Raw genomic sequence first — 23,467 nt, forward strand, 5'->3', positions numbered from 1 at the left:
CCTTTTCTGGAACAGTGTTCCGGAATAAGGACTTATGCCCGAGCGGGAGCAGAATAGTTTTTCCGGAATAGCGGCTGATTTTGTACAGTAGAGCATCGTTGCTTTTCCGGAAATTCAAGGGCCAGTGTAGACAGCTCACAGCTTATTCCTGAAAAGCGGCTGATTTTCCGGAATAAGTGGCCCAGTGTAGACACAGCCTAGGAGCTGCACTGGTTTAACTAGCTCTTCATAAAATCACCCACCTCGCTGACAGAGACACAGAGCCCTTGTGATCTAGGAACTGCTCTAGCTTATACGGAGGGGTCCTGAGATTCTCTGCTCTGCCCCATTGGTACACTGTGCTCAGGAACCAGCTAAAAATCCCCCCTTGCTCGGGTAATTGTCTGTTGACCAGTTATGGCTAGAACCAGTCAGCAGCTGAGTAGCCCAAAGGGCCTGGGAGAATCTGAGCCAGGGGCTTTAGTGGTAGCTGGGAGCCTTTATCCCCTTAGAATGGGAGCCCTCCTTGTAAATGGGGCATGAAAACAGTCTGATTTGGTCCCCCCCCCTTACTCCTAAGGTGGATTCTCCCCTTTCCCAGAGCACGGCAATAATACTGACCCCTCCTCAGCCCCCCGTCTCCAGCCACAGGGTGCTCCAGTTTGCTGTGCAGTGGATCAGTTAATGCTTCAATGCCCTAATAGATGTGTTAGTCCGGCCTCCTGGCTGTTTCTCCGTTTGGAGGGCTGCCAGGGGAGCTCTCCTTCTTCCCTTGCACCCGAAGCCTTTGGAGTCCCTCCAGGAATGAGGAGAAGATTGACACTTGCCCCAGATCTCAGGTGCCTGCAGAAGCAGTCGGCGTGCCACAAAGGCAGGCCTCGCGACTTGGGATCCTCGCCCAGAGCTGCCCTCCTCGGGCGGCCGTGCTCCACATGCCCACCCCAGCACGTGAGGCGCTCTCGACCTTGGCGCACTGAGTCAAGCCTCTGAAATTACAGGTTTACCCAGAGACTGCTGGACGCCTGGCGGGATAAGTGATCCCTGTGTCTGGAACCCACATGACAGTGCAAGACAAATTGCTGCTGACTAAATATATGTTTGGGGTGTATCAAAAGTTGGCAGCGTGGCTGGCTGTGATAGCCAAAAGCAGGATGGGGGATGGGGAGGGAAATGGCCACATTCCTTTCCCCTTGTGTTACATTAAAAAGAAGCCTGGGAGCATCTGAGGCATGTTCACGGGGCTTTGGATGGGAAGCACAGCAGGGTTCAGCCAGGAAGGCTGATGTGGGAGATCAGTGCAGCAGTATTCCTAACGAAGGGGCTGTTCGTTAAAGTCTAATTATTAGAGGCCAGGACGAGAGCTACATAAGGGGCAGATGGCCCCACATCTGCTGTTGTTATGGGTATTACAGCGTCCTATGAAGCATCAGCTGCAGTTCGAGAGAAGATGCTGAAATAGATGGAGCATGGTCTGATCCAGTCTGGCAGTTCCTGTGTTCAGTCTCCGACCCAAGTGCTAGTGCGGGGCACTCGTTCTGGCACAGTGACATGTCTGTGTTTAAAGGGGCAATGTCAGGTTTAAAAATCAGTCTCCTCGTCTGCATTACTGAGCCCTTAAATCTACAACTGAAAGAATTTTATAATTGACATTTTATGTCTGCTTCCCTTTTTGGAATTCTCCATGAAACTGAAACAAAATACAGGACTATGTAGCACTTTAAAGACTAACAAGATGGTTTATTAGGTGATGAGCTTTCGTGGGCCAGACCCACTTCCTCAGATCAAATAGTGGAAGAAAATTGTCACAGCCATATACACCAAAGGATACAATTTTAAAAAATGAACACATATGAAAAGGACAAATCAAATTTCAGAACAGAGGGGAGATGGGGGGGGGGGAGGTAAATGTCTGTGAGCTAATGATATTAGAGGTAATAATTGGGGAAGCTATCTTTGTAATGGGTAAGATAATTAGAGTCTTTATTCAAACTTAGGTGTAAACTGGGTCAGTTTCCCTTTCTGTTTAGGGACAGGTTCTTTCTGTCTCTCCACCACTGGCATTAAGGGTCCCAGTCGTTCTAGTGCTGACAGCTGCTTTGAGAGGTGCCTGGGACTGCACCAAACTCTAACATAAAATGATTCATTTTTAATCATTAAAGCTCGGTGTCCATGGCTATCACATTAGCTTTCATCTCCAGGCAGACTTGCAGCTGGGACACAGGGGTGTTTGTAAATCCCGAGTGTTTGCCCCTGAGTGAGGGCAGTGGGAAGGAGTGGATAAACCCCACCCTGGTTAGCAATGGGTTAATAGGCGCCTGAGACCAATCAAGTCATTGGGGGGCATCTGGAGGGGTAGTAGGTCTAAATGGAGGTCAAGGCCAGCTGGGTCATCATAAAGGCAAGAGCACTGGGAAGCATAAGAAGGCCAACAAGGAAACTCAGGAGAAAGGTGGCTGGGAATTCATACTCTGGAGCCAGAACTGAGGGGTCCTGAGCCAGCAGGAAGCCCAGGATGGAGGCTCAGTGAAGCCTGGGACGAGGTGGAGGAGGAGAAAGCAGGAAGCAGCGAAGTCCAAGAGGCACTCAGGAGAAAGCCTGAGAGGTGCTAGCAGGCAGAAGGGAGAACTCGGCAGTTACCTCCACTTCTTCACTCCCCAGGGGGCATCTGGAAGAGACAGGAGTGGAGCAGCAACTGACCTGGACACAAGTGCAGGAGCCGGAACTCTGGGGAGAAGCCCTGAGAGATGCTGATTGTTACGAAGAGCCCGGGAAGAGGTTGGGTGGGAAGGCACAGGGTAGGTGGAGTTCAGGGAAACAGAGTAGTGATGGACAGAGCCGACTTCAGTAGCTTGTTCTAGAGTTGCTACTCAGGAACCCAGCCTAGAAGATGGGTCTGGGTTCCCTCACTTGCAACTGGCCAGGTGGCATGAAATCCTCTGATGTCAGGGATAAGGACGAATGAAAGCCCAGAGAAAAGGGTATCATGGTTTTGAAAAAACTTGGAAATATTCATTGACATTTCTGTTGCCCTGAAATTGATGGACTACATGTAAATAGTTATTTTTGAATATTTCTTTAACTGTAAGGCTAGTACTAATATAAGGCTACAGTATAACTGGCTGGATAACCGTTCTCAGAGAATAATTAATAATGGTTCACAATCATGCTGGAAAGGCATAACAAGTGGGGTTCCTCAGGAGTCTGTTTTGGGACTGATTCTGTTCAATATCTTCATCAACAATTTAGATATTGGCATAGAAAGTACAATTATTAAGTTTGCAGATGCTACCACGCTGGGAGGGGTTGCGACTGCTTGGAAGATAGGGTCATAATTCAAAATGATCTGGACAAATTAGAGAAAAGGTCTGAGGTAAATGGGATGAAGTTTAATAAGGACAAATGCAAAATACTCCACTTAGGAAGGAACAATCCGTTTCACACGTACAGAATGGGAAGCGACTGTCTAGAAAGGAGTATGGCAGAAAGGGATCTAGGGGTTATAGTGGACCACAAGCTAAATATGAGTCAACGGGGTGACACTGTTGCAAAAAAAGCAAACATGATTCTGGGATGCATTAACAGGAGTATTGTGAGCAAGACACGAGAAGTCATTCTTCTGCTCTGCTCTGCACCGACTAAGCCTTAGTTGGAGTATTGTGTCTAGTTCTGGGCACCACATTTCAAGAAAGATGTGGAGAAATTGGTTAAGATCCAGAGAAGTGCAACAAAAATGACTAACGGTCTAGAAAACATGAGCTATGAGGGAAGACTGAAAAAATTCGGTTTGTTTAGTTTAGAAAAGAGAAGACTGAGAGGGAACATAATAGTGGTTTTCAAGTATCTAAAAGGGTATTACAAGAAGGAGGGAGAAAATTTGTTCTCCTTGGCCTCTGATGAAAGGCTAAGAAGCAATGGGCATAAAGTGCAGCAAGGGAGGTTTAAGTTGGACATCAGGAAAATCAGGGTGATGCCTGACAGTTAGACGCTGGAATAAATTGCCTAAGGAGACTGTGGAATCTCCATCACCGGAGATACTTAAGAGCAGGTTAGATACACATGTATCAAGAATGATCTAAATCAGAGGTGGGCAATAATTTTTGACTGGGGACCACTTCAGAAATTTTTGAGGAAGCCTCGGGGCTCAGGCATAAAGGGCGGGGCCAGGACACTTCTGTGCTTCCCTACCCACAGAGAGAGGCACACAAAGTCTTTGCCCCGCCCCCCCCCAGAGAACCACCTGCTGTTCTGAACAGCTGGCAGTTCTCTCTAGGTACCAGTGCCCCGGACAGTGGGAGGAGACTTTGTGTGCTCCCCCCTGTTGCCCCCAGGTCAATCAGAGCCTGGGGAGGCAAAGCCAGTGACATTTTTTGCTCTCCTGCCCCTGCCTGCAAGGGAACCTGCCAGCAACTGCCAGCAGAGCAGCAGCTGGTGATTGACATTAAGCGCTGAGCCCCGTGCAGGGTGGGAGGAGACTTCCTGCATTCTTCCCGCCCCCAAGCCCTGATTGGCCTGGGGACAGGAGGGGGGAAATACATGAAGTCTCCCTCCCTGTCCCCATCCTGCAAGGAGCGTTCACTGCTTGGACGCGCTGCACCCCTCGCAGGAAGGGAGAGACTTTGTGCACTTCCCACCCTGCCCCCAGGGCAATCAGGGCTTGGGGGCGAGAGGCGCGCATGAAGTCTCCTCCCGCCCTGCCAGGAGCACACGGCTCTTAGGAGTGCTGCACACTCCTTGCAGGGCAGGGGCAGGGCGGGAAGAGATTTTGCATGATTCCCTGTGTCCCCAGGCCCTGGTTAGCTTGGGGCCAGGGGGAGCAGTAGGGCCACCGTGGTCTGGATCAGCTCACTTGGCTGGCCGGATCCGGCCTGCAGAGGCCCTTTTGCCCACTCATGATCTAGATGGTGCTTGGTCGTGCTGTGAGGGCAGGGCCTGAACTCCAGGTTCCCTTCCAGTTCTAGTGTTCTATGATGCTACGATTCACACACATCGTCACGCTGTCTCTCCAGGCAATTCTACACTGCAGTGCTATTTCGGGATACTCCTGAAATAGCTATTCCATGTCTTGACAGGATGCCCATTATTTCGTAATAGCTTTCCAAAGTCACTATTCCAATGTCCCTGTAAACCCCGTTTCACGAGGATTAATGGACATTTTGGAATAGCGCTTTATTTCGAGAAAAGTGCTACGTAGACAGCGCCAAATTTGAAAATAAGCTATTTTGAAATACACTCGAAATAAGCTACTCCATTTGCACAGCTCAAATTGTGTAGCTTATTTCGAGCTACAGGTGCAGTGTAGACACATCCTCTCACTCAGCCTTGGATCTCCCACTGTGAAACAAGGGCATTTCCAATGTAAATAAGAACCATTGTAGACACAAATGAGCTTCTATTAGCTAAACTGATTATCATAAATCAATAGGGCCACATTTTCAGCCACAACCCTCTAACTGGACTTGCCATTTTTTTGCATCACCTCCTGACTCACAGGGCCACACACCTGTTGAAGCATGCAAAACACTTGTATGCGAATGTTGTGAGTGCAAACTTTTGTGTGTGCAATTTTGTAAGCAGGGCATTGGATGCCCTGGCTGAGACCTGCTGAAAAAGTGTCCTTAAAATTCTAGGAAGTCTACAAAAGGCCACGTTTGTTTTTTGTGTGTGAACATAAGAACATAAGAATGGCCAGACTGGGTCAGACCAAAGGACAATCCAGCCCAGTACCCTGTCTGCCAACAGTGGCCAACGCCAGGTGTCCCATAGGGAGTGAATCGAACAGGTAATGATCAAGCCGATCTCTCTCCCGCCATCCATCTCCATCCTCTGACAAACAGGCTACGTCTACACTGCAGGCTTCTTGCGCAAGAACTGTTTTGAGCAAGAGTTCTTGTGCAAAAGGTCTTCCACAAGAGCGCGTCCACACTGCCATGTGCTTTTGCAGAAGAGATGTGCTTTCCGCAAGAGTGTCCATGGCAGCGTGGACGCTCTCTTGTGCAAGAAAGCCAATTTTAGCCATAGGGCTTTCTTGCACAAGAAATTCATGTTGCCTGTCTACACTACCTTCTTGTGGAAGTGCTCTTGTGCAAGAGGGCTTATTCCTCATGGGGAGAGGAATAACTCTTCTGGAAGAAGCCCTGTTTTCCGAAGCTGTACTGTAAATTTACTTGCGCAAGAACACATGTGCAGTGTAGACGCTCTGCAAGCTTTTGCGCAAGAACAAGCCATTCTTGTGAAAAAAGCCTGCAGTGTAGAGGTAGCCACAGAGGCTAGGGACACCATTCCTTACCCATCCTGGCTAATAGCCATTTATGGACTTAACCTCCATGAATTTATCTAGTTCTCTTTTAAACCCTCTTATAGTCCTAGCCTTCACCACCTCCTCAGGCAAGGAGTTCCACAGGTTGACAATGCGCTGTATAAAGAAGAACTTCCATTTATTTGTTTAAAACCTGCTGCCCATTAGTTTCATTTGGTGCCCCCTAGTTCTTATATTATGGAAACAAGTCAATAACTTTTCCTTATTCACTTTCTCCACACCACTCCTGATTTTATAGACCTTTATAATATCCCCCCTTAGTCTCCTCTTTTCCAAGCTGAAAAGTCCCAGTCTCTTTAATCTCTCCTCATATGGGACCCGTTCCAAACCCCTAATCATTTTAGTTGCCCTTCTCTGAACCTTTTCTAATGCCAGTATATCTTTTTTGAGATGAGGAGACCACATCTGTACACGGTATTCCAGCAGTGGGCATACCATGGATTTATATAAGGGCAATAAGATATTCTCCGTCTTATTCTCTATCCCTTTTTTAATGATTCCTAACATCTTGTTTGCTTTTTTGACTGCATCTGAACACTGCGTGGATGTCTTCAGAGAACTATCCACGATGACTCCAAGGTCTCTTTCCTGATTTGTTGTAGCTAAATTAGCCCCCATCATATTATATGTATAATTGGGGTTATTTTTCCCAATGTGCATTACTTTACATTTATCCACATTAAATTTCATTTCCCATTTTGTTGCCCAGTCACTTAGTTTGGTGAGATCTTTCTGAAGTTCTTCACAGCCTGCTTTGATCTTAACTACCTTGAGCCGTTTAGTATCATCCACAAACTTTCCCACCTCACTGTTTACCCCTTTCTCCAGATCATTTATGAATATGTTGAATAGGATTATGAATATGTTGTGAAGTCTTACCAGTTCTCTCCAGGCAGGGGAGCTGTAGACATTGTTGGCTTGTTTCCTGTGAGCTTACTCTAATACTTGCCAGCAAGAGTTTGTTTGCGCGTGTTCTTGCAGTGTTGCAGTGTGTAGCCGGGCTGAGAGGGAGCCGGATATCCTGGCAGTTGCTTTATGGCTAGAGGCTTGGCACAGTAACGGATTGCACGACACTCAGACTCTATTGGGGAATCGAAGTGGCCTGTGCCTCGCACTTCTAGTTCCACAGGGTTCAGTGAGATTAAATCCTCAGTCAGGGTGCTGGCTGGGAATGTGTGAGGAGCACCAGAGTCAGGGTGGGGGGAGGTTAGGGGTGCAGGCTGCTCAGGGCAGGGGGCGGGGGTGGGGACTCAGGGTAGGGGGTGGAAGTGCAGGAGGCTCAGGGAAGGGGCTTGGATGTGTGTGGGGAGCTTGAGTGTGTGTGGGGGGGAGTCTCAAGGCAGGGGGTGGGAGTGCAGGAGTTAAGATGGGGGTGAGGGGCTCAGGGCAGGGGGATGTGGGGTGGGAGGGTTCAGAGCAGGAGGTGGTGAATGGGGAGCTTGGGACTGGGGATGCGACTGATCCAACTGGCTGCCCAAGCATCAGAGCTGCGCCACCCAGGTATCGGGGCTGGCCGTGGCTGTGCTGCTCTCCCCAGGCACTGGGAACCGTACTGCTGGAGCCTGTGCACTGGCGGCATCCAGGGCCCTGCCTCGGCTGGCCAGTCTCTTACCATTGCCCTGCACCAGGGCAAACCAGTTTACTTTCACCTTTGCCCCCTGCCAGCGAGCAAGCAGCCAACACTAACACAGACCGGGAGCCACCACTCCTGCCTGGCTCTGAGAGGAAACATAATGCTGATCCAAGTGCTCTGCAGACCTAAATCCCCTGCATGCTTCATGCAGCAGCCGCCCTGTGCTTCCTCTCTGCAGGCTCCATGTTTAAGGGTGAAAGAGATGATCCTTCTCATTGTCCCTGGGCTCTCTGAGATTGCCTGCAAGTACATGACTTTCTGCCAGCTGTGCCAGTCAGCTGACCTTTGCAGTGCGACTCGCCAGGCTGTTAGATAATAGCAGTGTTTGCTGAGTCCTGGCTGGCCTGCGGGCAGCCAGTGATCTTTGAGGCATGCGCTCTGTGTCGCAGTGCAAAGCCTGGTAGTGCCGCATTGTTTGGATTGGGGGACTCTGACCCATCTCCAATGCTCCGCTTCACCTGCTAGATCTTTAATTACCCAGCCAGATGCACTTTGGAGTGAAATCCAGATTGGATTCAATTGTTTCTTCTGATCCTTTTTGCTCTCATACTTTGCATCTCTGGAAAGTTTTCACAGAAATTTAGACAGGGAGGCATTAACCCTGACACACACACCTTACTAGTTTGCAGATGGGGAAACTGTGGCATTTTACAATGAAGTGACTTGACCTACATCAAAGAAACAATCGGTGGCAGAGCTGGGAAAAGAACCTACATCTCCTGATTCTCAATTCTCTGGCTCTAAACATGGTCTACGCGAAGGAGTTATTTTGAAATAACAAGTGGCGCAGCTAGCCCATTTTTTCAAAATAACGCAGATTAAGGCTTATCTCAAAATAGTTATTTCAAAATAATGGCTGTGTGGATGCTCCACAGTTGCTATTTCAAAATAATGACTCCCCAGAGCTATTCAAAGTAATTACTCCTCAGAGCTGCCCTGGGGCTCTAAGTCAAGCTAGCGCGTCTACACTAAGGGAGCCTGCCTTGGACTAATTTCAAGGCTTCCCTGTAGTGTGGACGTGCTATTTCGAAATAGTCATTTTGGGAGTTATTATTTCTAAATACGTTATTTCAAAATAATTTCCTAATAAATCACCTAGACATGCCTTGGGTGACACTGCCTTTTTACCATCAAGAAAGAGACAACTATGACATGGATTTGCTAACTAGATCTTTTGTACAGTGGTAGTATCAATGCTGTCAGCACAGCTCTGGAAGACAGGGGCTGCTCCTGAGCTTGCACTGGCGTTGCAGGTAGGCCCTACAATAACAGAGGCTATTTTTGAAAAAGAAAGGAGCCAGAAATAGATATTTAGTATCTGAAATGTTTCCCTAACACCAAGACAGCGCCTTTGGGACTAGTCTCTGGAAAACAATTAGGGTATGTCTACACTACCCCGCTAGTTCGAACTAGCGGGGTAATGTAGGCATACCGCACTTGCAAATGAAGCCCGGGATTTGAATTTCCCGGGCTTCATTTGCATAAGCGGGGAGCCGCCATTTTTAAAACCCCGCTGGTTCAAACCCCGTGCAGCGCGGCTACACGGGGCTCGAACTAGGTAGTTCGGACTAGGCTTCCTATTCCGAACTACCGGTACACCTCGTGGAAATGAAGCCCGGGAAATTCAAATCCCGGGCTTCATTTGCAAGTGCGGTATGCCTACATTACCCTCCTAGTTCGAACTAGGAGGGTAGTGTAGACATACCCTTAGTGAGTGATATGCCAGCCTCTCTTCCTCCCTCTCCTCCACCCTGGCTCTGAGGTCTGTCTTTCTATAAATCACCCACAAAGTGGATGCATTAGTCAGAACCCATTCACCTGCAGCTAGCTTGGTTTGTGTTTAAATTACATCTTGGGTGTGTCTCTTTCGAGTAATGTTTCATTATGATTGGTTGGCTTTTGGGGCTGGGTTTGTAGTCTGTCCTTTTTGCTTCATTTCATGGCCCTCAAAGCTTTTGGGCCAGGATGTTTTGCACCCCCTTACCTGCACTGACTTGTGGATCTCCAGCGGATGCTGTTGAGGTTTGCTTTCTGGGTTCTGCAGCTCCCTGGGCTTTGTGCTTTCTAACCCTGTTCCTCCTCCCTCCTGTAGGAGAAAGAAAGAGCCTGAAGAAGAGGCCTGGTGCCAGAACCAAAGTAAGCAAGAGTTATACTCTGAGGCTGTGTCAAAAGCAGATGTTTGCCTGCAAGTCAGGGTCTCTCGGCATGAGAACTTCTAGCACTGCTAAATGCACATGGAATAGGTAAATCCATTCTACCAGGACAGCACAGGAACACCCAACTGAGGACATGATCAAATAGTTTGAAACAAGAGTGAAAGCAGAACAACGGGCAGTAACTGCTTTGGAGGAAAGTGCAAGGGGAGGAACCAAACGTGTCATGACTGTGTCACATGATATGTACAGTGTGAATCATAGATTGTTGATCTCTGTCTATGAAGGTTGGGGGATCTCAGCTTAACTCTTTGGTAGGCCTAGGGGGCAAAAGTGAATTCATACTATTGATTAAGCCGAGTCCATTGTCCCAGGTACAAACACATAGGGGCTCGGAGGCCATCTGCCTACTGACAACTATTAATGTACTTTGACAATAAACCTGACTCAGGTGCCTTCATATGTCACCTGAGTCTGTGGTCTTTGGGGGCTCTTGTGAAGTCTATAATGGTAGCTACGTGCACAGAGCTGGCACAATATACTGAGGGACCCTACAAAAACGCACGCAGCTAAACGTTTATCATCACTGATGGAGCAGGAGACCTGTCAGGATCCTACACCAGAGGAGACCTCTGTGATGGAACCCATCACACCCAGGAACTCTGAACCTAAATGAATGTTCCTCTACTGCCGTGGTCACCAACTAGTCGATCGCAATCATCTGGTTGATTGTGGAGGCATTGCCAGTTGATCACAAGGTGTCCCCAGCCCCCCTTTACTCCTCCTCACCCCCAAAGAGGAGCTCAAGCTGGCGCTACAACCACCTGGGAAAATGAAGCTAGCGCCAGCTTCCTGTAGTGTGTGTGTGTGGGGGGGGGGGGGGGGGGGAGTCGCATGGCTGTGCGCCAGATCCAGCGTCTCAGGAAGCACACACTGCTCCTCCCCTTCCCACAACAGTTGGCACACTTCCTGACATGCCGGATCTGGCGTACAGCCATGGGACTTCCTTCCCCGCACTGCCTGCCTTTCTTCCTTCCTGCAGCATGGTCGGCGGGAGAAGTCCCATGGCTGTGCACCAGATCCAACTTTCTTGTCTTCCCTTCCTTGCCTGTACTTGGGGTCGGGGGGTGAGGGGGCTAAGATGGTGGCACAGGATCCGGAGTGGCTTTGTCCAGAGATCCTCGTCCCTGAAGACCCACAGGTACCAGCTGTGCTATCCCTTCCTCCTCCCCTTGCTCAGGCCCCCACCAACACCCTGCCCCCTCTCCAGGCCCCCCTAGCACCCCGATACTGCTCTCTGCCTAGGCCCTCACCAGCACCCTGCCCCCTGCCCAAATCCCCACCAGTATCCTAGTCCCTAGCAAGACCCCCACCAGCACCCTGCCGCTGCCCCATGGCCAGACCCCCACCAGCACCCTGCTCCTGACCCCTCCCTCCTTGCCAGACACCTACCCCCAGCTTGTTTCTGTACCCTATTTTCCACCCAGATTCTGCACCCCATCCCCATCCCACTCACTGGCAGCCCTGTCCCGCATACTGGATCCCTCATTTTGGTCCCACCTCAGAATCTAGAGGGGCCCACAAAATCCGCTAACCTTGGAACCCAGGAGAGTTAATCTGGCCGGAGGCCTTGAACCTCAGTCCTACCCTCCCTCCCTCCCCCCACCCCCTCTGCTCTAGTGCATGGGCTAAAAGAGCCGCTTGTAGCCAGTAGCTCAGAAACTTGGGATGTAGTCCAGCCTCCCCCTCCCTCTCCCCCTGACACTGTCCCCATGCCTAGAGAGGCAGTGTGTAAATGTGGGATACAGGGACTTACTTCCTAGGGGGCAGCATGATCTTTGGATGGGAACTCGAGGGTTCCAGGCCTGGTTTTGCATGGATTAGCAGCCTGTTAGTCCTCCACATGCCTCCATTTTCCCAGCTGTAAAAGGCGGGGCAATAATATTTCCTCATGGGTGGTGCCAGGCCTGGCCAATAGCTGCACTGCACACCAGCGCCGGGAAGATGCTGAGGACTGCGAGTCACTCGTGTAATTGGCTGACATTGCAGCGCTTGTTTTCCTTTTAAACTTGGACGTAATGTTTGGCCTGCACTCCAGGCTGGAAGCTGAGAAGCACAGTCCTTCCTTCCCGCCCCACCCCCACATGGGACCAAAGTGCTGAGGCTGCACTGCTCACAGCTGAGAGAGCCCAGTGCCAGGATACCAGATTCCCTCTTTCCAGCTTTTCCATTTCATATGCCAAGGGGCCAGGTCTGCAGCCTGGTATAAATCTTTCCTAATTCCATCATTGCTTCAGTGGCTATTACAGCCTGGGTCCTGCGGCGCCTTCTGCACTTTTCCTTCACCCAGATTTGCTGGGTTTCCTTTCCCCCCTTTCCAGTTTCCTGCTCCCCTCCTCCTCCAGTTACCAGCTGGAGTCTCTAGCTCCTGGCCAGCATCTCCCAGCAGAGAAGCAGTGGCACAGCAGGGTTGGTAGGTTTCCATGCCTGCCATTCCACAGTCAGTAGGGGGCAGGGCTGCTCACTCCCTGCCCCCAAGCGCATGCAGCTGTGCTGGTTGGACACTAAGGGTACGTCTACACTAGCCCCCTAGATCAATCTAGGGAGGCTAATGAGGGCAACCGGAATTGCAAATCGGCCCAGGATTTAAATATCCCGCGCTTGATTTGCATGTTTCCGGCCGGTCACCATTTTAGAAACTGACTAGCCCAAAGTAACTGCCCATGTCTACACGCAGCAGTGAAACGGGATTCCGGAATAAAGCCCTAAATCGAATGAGGTGGTATGCTTCGTGGAATGAGGTTTACCACCTAATTCGATTTAGGGGCTTTACTCCGGAATCTCGTTTCACTGCCGCGTGTAGACGCAGGCAGTTACTTTGGGCTAGTCAATTTCTAAAATGGCGACCGGACAGGAACCTGCAAATCAAGCGCGGGATATTTAAATCCTGGGCTGATTTGCAATTCCGGTCGCCCTCATTAGCCTCCCTAGATCGATCTAGGGGGCTAATATAGACGTTCCCTAAGATCAGGCTTACAGTGCTGGGGTCAGTGCTCTGGAAACCAGCCATTCTCTGGGTGGTTGTAGACGCCAGCTGAATGTGAGCTGGCTGCCGGGTCCTGGGGGAGCACACCCCACTCAGCTGTACGGACAGGCCATATACTGAGTAGAAGGGAGGTGGGCCTGCCCCTGCGTATGGCACATGTAGGGTAACGTTCAAAAGTGCCCATGTCCCATTTCTAAAAGGCAGGTGGGCACAGGCTGCCAGTGGCATCTAGGCACCTGATTCCCCGTTGGACCTGGGCCTAGGTCACTTGGACACTGTTGAAAATTTTATACATGATCTAATTCAACTGCAAGTTATTGTACTTGAGTCAGGAATCGCTGATTAAATCCTCTGGCCTGTGCTCTTCAGCAGGTCAGGCTAGGTGATCAGCTTTGCTTATACCTAAAATAAAAGCAAAATGTGTGTGCGTTTACCTGAGTGTATGGTCACACAAACCCACAGGCCCCCGTTTGTAGGTTTGCATGGGCTGCTCATCTGCCAGACAAATGTGACCATTCACAGGTCGTTGGTTTGAGTAGTGAGTCATTGGACGCCTGAAGTATTACTACTGGCCCTCAGCACATTTAGAATTCTAAACAGATCCACACTTCATATTTCTAACTGCACAGACAAGAATGATACAAAACAGGAAACTGCTGTGATAGAACTAATGCACAGCCATTTTATATGACTAGCTCAATTATCAGAAATATCGATAGTTGGGTTTGTGATGAGCCATATGGTGACTTTGCTTGCTAGATACATCTTTCGATACATCTGTACAGATTTATCCGCAGTGCAGGGAGGAATCATAGAATCATAGGTCTGGAAGAGACCTCGGAAAGTCATCAAGGAGCCAGTTACTGTGGTCCAGGTAGGTACCAGTGGCAAAGGAAAAGGTGGGAATGGGATGCTGCATCTTCCTGCCAGATAAGATATTAAAGTCCAGGGCCTCACCTCCACGACTGCATTCTCTAAAAATGGCTCCAGTTCCACGCGCAGGACCAGTTAAGCGAACTGCAGGGTTTCAAAGTGTGGGTGAGATGCTGGTGGGTGCAGGAGGGATTTAGGTTTGTTAGGAACTGGGGAATCTTTTGGGAAAGGAAGAGCCTATACAGGAAGGACAGGCTTGGCCAAAGGTGGAAATAAGCCAGTGCACTCGGGTGCAGTGCACCGGTAAGAGATTGGCGGGTGGCGGGGAGGGGGCCTCTGGATGCTATCGGCACCTTAGGCTGCCCAGGCTCCAATCCCGGTATACAGGTGGCTAGGCAGCATGGTCCCCACCACTCTGGTGCTTGGGCAGCTGTTGTACTTAAAGTACCACACGGGATCTTTTCAGGGGGATAAGGCAAAACACCACATTTATTGGTAATATATATAGCAATTAACACTCATCATATGCATTCACACACACAAGCACACTCTGTCTTGCTGTTGTTACCAGTAGTTGCTCCCCCTAATTGCACTGGCCAGGTAAGTTACATGGGGGACCAGGCGGAGTCGGGCTTCTGCTGATCCGGATCGATGCTCCCATGTTAACAAGACAAAACCTGGGGTCCTCCTGCAAGATGCCTTTGATTTATAGTAGCTCCCTTCTCATGCAAATCTATCATCGTATGCATATGCAAAATCTGTGAGAGTCATCATATGCAGATGCAATTAGTCATCTGTGGTGCCTTCTTCTGAGTGTTGTCTCAAGGCTGCCACATTCACCTTCAAAGAGGGGGCTTCCCAAAGCAGGCACTTACTGCTGATTCTCAAGGCCTCCATATGTCCAGTCTTCTTTCAATGGGCCCACTTCACAGGTCTCACTGGTTTTGGATTTGGCTTCCATCCCCTCTCCAGCCCTTGCAGCTTCCCAAAGGTGCTTGCCTTCAGCCTTATCCAGTCACACCTCATTCACTCAACAGGGCAATCCATTAAGCAAAAGGGGGGGGGGGGATCTATTCTGGTAACAAAGACGTTCTCTTTCCCTTGCTTGTTTCAGGGACTATTCTACCAAGACTTAATACAAACTATCTATATAATGGACTTGATGCAAAGCTAAAAACATAATACAGAGATTATATGAAGATGATCCACACTCTTATGGAAATGATTAATACAGAGATTTATGATTAATACAGAGATGTATCTACACAGCCAGGCAAAAAGGTGGCCACACTCTGAGCCTGGCCTTCCCCCCATACCACCCAACCACCTGCCCTGAGTCCTCCACTCCAATCCCCTCTCCTGAGCCCCCTCACACCTCACAACCCCCTATGCAGAGTCCTGCACCCCCCTCATGTTCTGCACCCTTGCCCTGAGCTCCCCCACCTGCCTTCATTCCTGCATCCCACCCCAAGGCCCTCTCACCTCTCAACCCTCTGCCCTGATTCTGCACCCCCTACATTCCCAACCTCTGCCCTGAGCCCAGTGTGCCCTGTAAGCTGAGCGCTTGGGCAGCCACCCAGGAGAGATCCAAGTGTTGCCCACCTGGTTAGCAGAGTGCCCATAGTGTTTCACAGCCAGCAGCATGTGTTTCTATTGGTGGTGTACATGTGCACAGGCCTTGGCACACAACAAAATTTATTCCACACATGGATGGAAAAAAATTAGAGGGAACCCTGCCTGAGACACTGGTCTTGTGCCCTGAGCTCCCCCACATCCACATGCACCACTGCCCCGAGTCCCCAGCACTTCATCCTACACTTACATTTCTTACACCTACTGTCCTATCATAACTGCCCCCCAACTACCTGTCCTGACCCCCTTACCAAAGGGGGTTTGCAATAAGACTACCAGTAAGAAATTTAAGAAACAACCAATGGTCTGGTAGCACTTTATAGACTAACAAAACATGTAGATGGTATCATGAGCTTTTGTGGGCACAGCCCACTTCTTCAGATGACCGGAGTATTGAGTTTAGGAAGTGCAAACCCAAAATAAATAGGGGAGAAGGGGTGGGGGGGGGAAGGAAGAGGGAGGTGCTTTCCAGCCATAAAGTACTTAAATTTAACATCTTTGTGGGGAGGATACCAAGAAGCTCACGGTGGTAATATTTAACTTCCAAAAGGGAAGACTACAGAAAAATGAGCTTTTTGAATGGAAATAAAATGAATAATCACAATAGTGAAATACTTAAGGATAATGGAAAGAAGCATAAATTCTGGCAAGTCAAGTTAAAAGTATGATTAGGCAGGCCAAAAAGAATCTGAAGACCAGCTAGCAAAAGACACAAAATGTGACAGGATTTTTGTAAAGTACCCCGGAAGCAGGATACCTGCCAAACAGTCAGTGAGGCCCCTGGATAGGCAGGCTGCTAAGGAAACACTCAAGACAGAATGCCATTGAGGAGAAGCTAATTGTAGACTTTGCACTGATCTTCCCTGCAGAGCATGTGAGGGTGATTCCCACACTTGAGCCATTCTTTCTCCCTGACAGGTGGCATTCAGCCAAGAGCTCTATAGGAATTTAAATATGACATTTATCAGAAGGGGATGCATCTGATGACAGACGTGTTTGCCCAAGAACACTTATGCGCAAATAAATCTTTTAGGGCACGTCTACACAATGGGACTAAACTCGAAATAAGCTACGCAACTTGAGCTATGCTAATTGCATAGCTCAAGTCAAAATAGCTTATTTTGTCTACACAGCAGTTATTTCGAGACAGAGCACTCTTCCCCCGACTTCCTTACTCCTCATACAATGAGGGTTACAGGAGTTGGAGTAAACAGTCCTCCAGCTCAACATTATTTCAACATTATGTCAAAATAACTGCTTGTGTATAGATGCAGACTCTGTTATTTCAAAATAACAATGCTATGTAGACATAGCCTTAGTCTTTAAGGTGCCACAGGACTCTGCATTGTTTTTGTAAATATGACACTGCAGAACAACTAACTGTGGGATGTGTGTCACCTATTGCTTAAATCAACCTCTTTACCAGATAACTAATGCAAATGCAATTTTTTAAAAAAGCTACTCGTTTTGGCAGGCTTTTTCACTTTTAATTTAACTGATCCTCTCTGAAGGAAGCAGAGCCACAAACCAGGGATAGGAAGAGGTGGATGGGTGGACATTAAGTCCCAATGTGCAAGTGCCCTATGCAGCTGCATATTCTGTCCTATGGGTAAGGACAGTCCTGTGTTGCATGAAGAAATGCTTCCTTTGGTTGTTTTAAAACTACTGCCTATTCATTCCATTTGGTATCCCTAGTTCTTGTGTTATGAGAAGGAGTAAATAGCATTTCTTTATTTACTTTCTCCACAGGAGTCATGATTTTACAGACCTCTATCATATTCCCGTTAGTCGTTATTCATCTCTTTCCCAAGCTGAAAAGTCCCAACTGTATTAATTTCTCCTCATATGGAAGCTGTTTCATACCACTAATCATTTTCCAATTCCAATATATCTTGAGAAGGAATGACCACATCTGCACATAGTATTCAAGATGTGGGCGAACCATGGATTTATATAGAGGCAATATGATATTTTCTGCCTTATTATTTATTCCTTTCTTAATGATTCTGAACATTCTATTTGCTTTTTTTTGACTGCCATTGCACAGCCAGTAAATGTTTTCAAAGAACTATCCACAATGATTTCAAGATCTTTCTCTAGAGCAGCAACAGCTAATTTAGACCCCTTCATTTTACAAATCCGGTTGGGATTATGTCTTCCAATGTGCATTATTTTGCATTTATCAACTTTGAATTTTAGCTGCCATTTTGTTGCCCAATCACCCAGTTTTATGAGATCCCTTTGTAGCTGTCTGCTTTGGACTTAACTACCTTCAGGAGTTTTGTAATGTTGGCTCTTCACAGTTTACTCCTTTTTCCAGATCATTTATGACTATGATAAATAGGGTTGGTCCCAGTACATACCCCTGGGCACCCCACTAGTTACCTCCGCTTCATTCTGAAAAATGACCATTTGTTCCTCCCTTTTGTTTCCCATCTTAACTAGTTACCATGAGGAGACCTTCCATCTTATCCCATGACAGCTTAGTGAGGAAAGCCTTTGGTGAGCGACCTTATCAAATACTTTCTGAAAATCTAAGTACACTGTACTCATAGGCACACAGGAAGGGTTGGCAGTGGCAGCCCCCCTCTTGCTGCAGCACGGGTAGGAGGAAAGGCCACAATTCAGCTGTGGTGATCCTGGCCCGGCCCATTGTCCAGCTACTACTGCCCGGGTGAGGCAGCCCAGCCCTGGCCAAGTAAGGTAATCCACCCCCATTCTCTACTTCCCATCCCCAGCACCCTGCTCTGCCTCCTGCCCCTCCCACACACCCAGCACCCTGCCCTGAGCCCCTCTTGCATCCCCACATCCACAAACTGCACCCCCAGCAGCAGAAGTCCCGTTAAATAAAGTCTGTGAGGACATTTCATTTATGCTAATATTAATCATCATGTCAATTAATTAAGTTGTGTATTTTCAGTCATGCAAATGGGTATTCTTACATACTGGCTCTTTGTTGACCACTTGTTCTGAATTTTGATCTAGTTTGGCTCTTTGGTTTGAAAAGGCTGCCAGCTCCTGCAACAAGTCCCTTTGTAACAAGCCCAGTTTGAATTTTGAATTTTGACTAACAAGTTCTCAAGCAGCAGTTTTCTTGCTTTCCCTAGCTATAAATAATGTAATTATTGCTGCTGGCAATATTTCAGGGTGTGTGTCTACTGTGAAATCAACAGCTAATTTCTAAGTTATTTACAAAACAAAAAAAACCCTGGAGATTTCAGGTGCCTAACTATCCTGTGGAATCCCCGTTTAAATTGCTTCCCCCATCCCCACCCCAATCTGAAATGGCCTCCTGGCAAGTCAGGAGTGGCCAGAGGGCTGCAAGGGGACCATGGGAGCAGGCAAGATGCAGCCCCCATCTGACAGTATGGAGCTCGCCTTGAGCTGCAGGCCAAGCACCAGGCATAAAGGGATCTGCCTACCTGTCACAATAATCCCAACTACACGTATAAAATCAGCTCTCCCCACTCAAGAAAGAGGTTTTGGAGCCTTGTGGAGAGTTCTCTAAACATCTGCTCAATGTTCAGCAGCAGTCAAAAAGGCAAACTGTGTTAGGGCCCATTCAGAGAGGGATAGAAAATAAGACAGAAAATATATTTAAATCCATGGCATGCCCGCATCTCCAGAAGGTATATTAGAACTGAAACAAGTACAGACAAGGGGGGAATTATTAGGGGTTTGGAAGTTTCCATATGAGGAGAGATTAAAAACACTGACTCTGTTTAGCTTAGAAAAAAGATGACCAATGGGACTTATGATCAAGGTCTATTAATCATGGCTGGTGTGGTAGAAGGGAAGTGTTATTTACCCATGCACATAACAACTAGGGTCACCCAAAGCAATCAATGGGCAGCAGGTTTAAAGCAAACATAAGGAAGTACTTCTTCAGTTCACCTGTGGAACTCATTGCCAGAGGATGTGTGCAGGCCAAAAGTACAACTGGGGTAAAAAACATTAGGACTACATCTATACTACAAACCTCTTGCAGAAGAGCAAATGCAAATGGAGTGCTCATTTGCATGGGTCACACTCTCATTTGCATTTCCTCTTCCTTTCCCTTTTGCGCAAGTGGATTTTGCACAAAAAAGTGCTGTGTAGATGGCGCCTTTTTATGCAAAACCCCTCTTTTGCACAAGAGCCATTCTTCCTCATTTTTTGAGGAACTAGAGCACAGAAAGGTGGGGAACTAGAGCACAAAAAAGGGTAAGGGACTTGCCCAGCATCACAGAGGAAGTGTGCCTCAGAGCCAGGAATTGACATGTTCAACTGTTATTAGCCTGCATCTTTGATGGCCTCATTCCCTATCTCCTTGGCTTCCAGAGTGAGAAATACTCAAGCCATCCCAGACCTTGGCCAATAAAACTTTTACTCATTCTCTCCCTGCCATATATGTCATAGCTAGCCAGCGGTGGGTGGGTAGATACAGTATATAAAAGTACACATGCCTAGCTATCATGTTTCAGCATAATAGTTTTATTGGCATTATTCTGGCTGTCTCACTCCCAGCTGCTGGAGTGGGGTGTAAATTATGCTCGCCATGCCAGACGGCTGCTGATCAGCCCTTTCCTCTTCCTGCACATGCCACAGACCAGCCGTTTCAGGAACGTTAGCAGCCATTCTTCAGCCAGGATGGGTTGTTGGTGTCTCAGGGAAGCCAGGTGTCACATTTATCTACCCACGAAGGGTTCCCGGGGAGAACTGGGTGAAATGCGCCAGTAACCTGGGGGGTGGGGAATGCACATGGGACTGGGAAGCCAGATGCTCCAAGTTCTAACTTTTGTGCTTCAGTTTGCCCTTTTGTGAAATGGGGGCAATATTTGCCTTAGTTCACTGAAGCATCGGGGTCTCTGCTATAGAACAGGGTAAATGCTGCTCCAGGTGCTAGTTCTCGGAGGAGCAGGGTAGAGTCTCTGATTCTTGGGAGCGCAGATACCAGATAGTCCCAGTGCAGGTCATTCTCTGGGCTTGGCTTCGGTGACAAGCAACTTCCTCTTCAGCACTGAGCAACATGCCTCCAGCAGGGTAACAGCCTGCCCTGAACAGGGGAGGCAGGTTTGTACAATTTTTGGTGATGCCCCATTAGCCACACCCCCTGACCTCTGTTAACCATGCCCCAACTCCCATTAGCCACACCCCCTGACCTCTGTTAACCATGCCCCAACTCCCATTAGCCACACCCCCTGACCTCTGTTAACCATGCTCCAACTCCCATTAGCCACACCCCCTGACCTCTGTTAACCATGCCCCAACTCCCATTAGCCACACCCCCTGACCTCTGTTAACCATGCCCCAACTCCCATTAGCCACACCCCCTGACCTCTGTTAACCATGCTCCAACTCCCATTAGCCACACCCCCTGACCTCTGTTAACCATGCCCCAACTCCCATTAGCCACACCCCCTGACCTCTGTTAACCATGCTCCAACTCCCATTAGCCACACCCCCTGACCTCTGTTAACCATGCCCCAACTCCCATTAGCCACACCCCCGACCTCTGTTAACCATGCTCCAACTCCCATTAGCCACACCCCCTGACCTCCATTAACCATGCCTCCGGCCCCCGTTAACCATGCCCCTGGCCCCCCTTAACCAGGCCTCTGGAGGTAACACGCTCGGGGCAAGATGGACACATAACCAGAAGTAAAAGGTGTCATGTCACCCCTCTTGAAGGACTTTTCCCACCATCCTCCTACCAACAGGGATTAGTTTGGCCCCCACTAAACCTCCCTCATGCAACTATCCTGCAATTGCATTAACCCAACGTGTGTGACATTAACTCGGGGACAGAGAGGCTGGGGGAAGTGTTCCCTCTAAGGCTAAGTCTACACTCGTGGTTCTTGCACAAGTATAGCCGTTCCTGCGCAAGAATCCACAGAGCATCCACACTGCCTGCTTGCTCTTGTGCGAGGAAATTTACAGTACGACGTGGTAAGAGAGGGCGTCTTGCGCAAGAGCTGCTCTCTTTTCTAACAGAGAGGGCAAGAGGGCAGTGTGGATGCTCGGCAGGGATTTCTTGTGCAAGAAACCCCTATGGCTAAAATGGCCATTGGAGCTTTCTTGCGCAAGAGAGTGTCCACACTGCCATGGATGCTCTTGCGCAAAAGCACAGCTCACACATGGCAGTGTGGACGTGTTCATGTGCAAGACTTCTTGCACAAGAACCCTTGCGCAAGAAGCCACCAGTGTAGACATAGCCTAAGAGTTTCCTTCCATGAGCAGAATGAATTTTGTGTTGTGCACCAGTACTGAGTTCATGTGGCTTGTTTGGATGTGCCACTGTGGCACCTAAGTTATTAATAAATACTTTATAAACCTTTACCTCTTCTCTCTGCTGCCATGTCTCCTCCCCTTGCTCCATCAGCTCTCCTGGTAACTGCTGCCCCCTAACTCCTCACCCTCCTCTGCTGTCCTGACTCCTGCCCTTCTCACTGCCCTCAGCCCTCCTGAGACCTGCCCCCCTCCACCAGCCCTTCTCTCCCCTTTGTGCCCACTCCTCCAGTAGCCCCACTCTGATCATGTGAGCTACCCCTCCTCATCCCCTCTCCTAACACCTCCCTCTACACACCTTCCCTGCCTCTCTCCTCTGGTGCTGGTCCCTCCCTTAGGGTGTCTGCCCTTCTGCTTCACCCCAGAATCCCCTGGCACCTGCACCTTCCCTTAGCCCTGCACCCTCCTGGTGCCTCCCCCTTCCCTCACTGCCCCTGCCCCCTTTGCCCTCTTTTTCCCTGATGCCCAGCCCCTCACCACTCTCTGCCCCCATTCCCCTCATGCCCTTCTGTGCCCTCATGTGAGCTCACATGACTTGCTCCATCCCCATTTTTCTCATGCCCACCCCTTCTTTCAAACCTTCTCCCAGCACCTCCTCCTCCCCCCTCTAGCCTCCAATGCCCTTACCCTCTCCCCTCCCAGCATCACCCTGTCCCCCCTTCTACTGACACCTCCCCTCCTGCCCTTTTCCTCATTGTCTGCACTTGGCCTCCTGGCATTTCTCTCTCCTCCACGCTGTCCCTTGGTGCCTTCCCCTTTCTTTCCCCTCCCCTCCCCCTCCGCCTCCGGACAAGCCCCTTCCTCTCCCACCCCTCCCACTCCGCACAAGCCCCTTCCCCCTTTCCCTGCCGTGCCCTCCCCTCCCCTACCTTCTGCCTTCCACTGTGAGGGCCGGAGTCTGCGCTTGGGCTCCAGAAAGCCCCGGACTCTGAACCCGGAGCGAGGTCGCGCAGTGCAACACCGCCCCGAGCAGTTTTAAAATCACGGGCTGTGACATCACGTCACGCTCGGGCGTCTCCTCACTCACCAGTAAATACTGTGCATGGCAGCGGCAGTAGCAAGGGGGAGCTGGACTGAACACTGCAAATGGCAGGGACAATCTGGGGCCGGGAGGTGGGCGGAACGCGCAGGGGGGCCGGCAGGTGGGAGCCAGGGCCTGCTCCAGGCAGGGCCGGGGTAGAGACCCAGCCCCAAATATTGCTGAAGCAGGGCCCCCAGCTCTGAATATTGCTGGAGCATGGGCATCCCGAGCCCATATAACTCGCCGCCCATAGCCCTGAAGGTCCCTTTCTCTGCAGCCAGTAAACCAGCAAGGCTCTTATCCAGGCAGTAACATGTGGCTCCCACAGGAAGATTTGCTTGGCTGGCCCCTTCTGCTGACTCCCGGCTGTTGGACTTACCAAAGTGCACAAGAGGAGTCAGCCTTCTGCTGTATGTTCATCAGCAGGGAGGGCGGCCCTCCACACCCGCCAGCGAGTTCACACTAGAGCAGGGGTGAGCAATAAATAAACCACAGCCCACAGGGTTAGTGCTTGGTGGGCCACTGCCACTGTGTTTACCTGTGCCTC

At 49.4% G+C, this 23,467-nt stretch overlaps 1 long non-coding RNA gene across 1 annotated transcript; it reads right to left on the bottom strand.

Annotated features, from left to right (window-relative positions):
• Window positions 1-20,322: 20,322 nt before the first annotated feature.
• On the bottom strand, window positions 20,323-22,892 carry LOC112545768 (uncharacterized). Its single transcript, XR_003089304.2, has 2 exons — window positions 22,769-22,892; window positions 20,323-20,667 (listed from the first exon to the last, which is right to left on the bottom strand). It is a non-coding gene; the product is annotated as an uncharacterized LOC112545768 (long non-coding RNA).
• Window positions 22,893-23,467: the final 575 nt, after the last annotated feature.

This window comes from Pelodiscus sinensis, chromosome 20 (genome assembly GCF_049634645.1).
Source record: "Pelodiscus sinensis isolate JC-2024 chromosome 20, ASM4963464v1, whole genome shotgun sequence".
Lineage (NCBI taxonomy): Eukaryota > Metazoa > Chordata > Testudines > Trionychidae > Pelodiscus > Pelodiscus sinensis.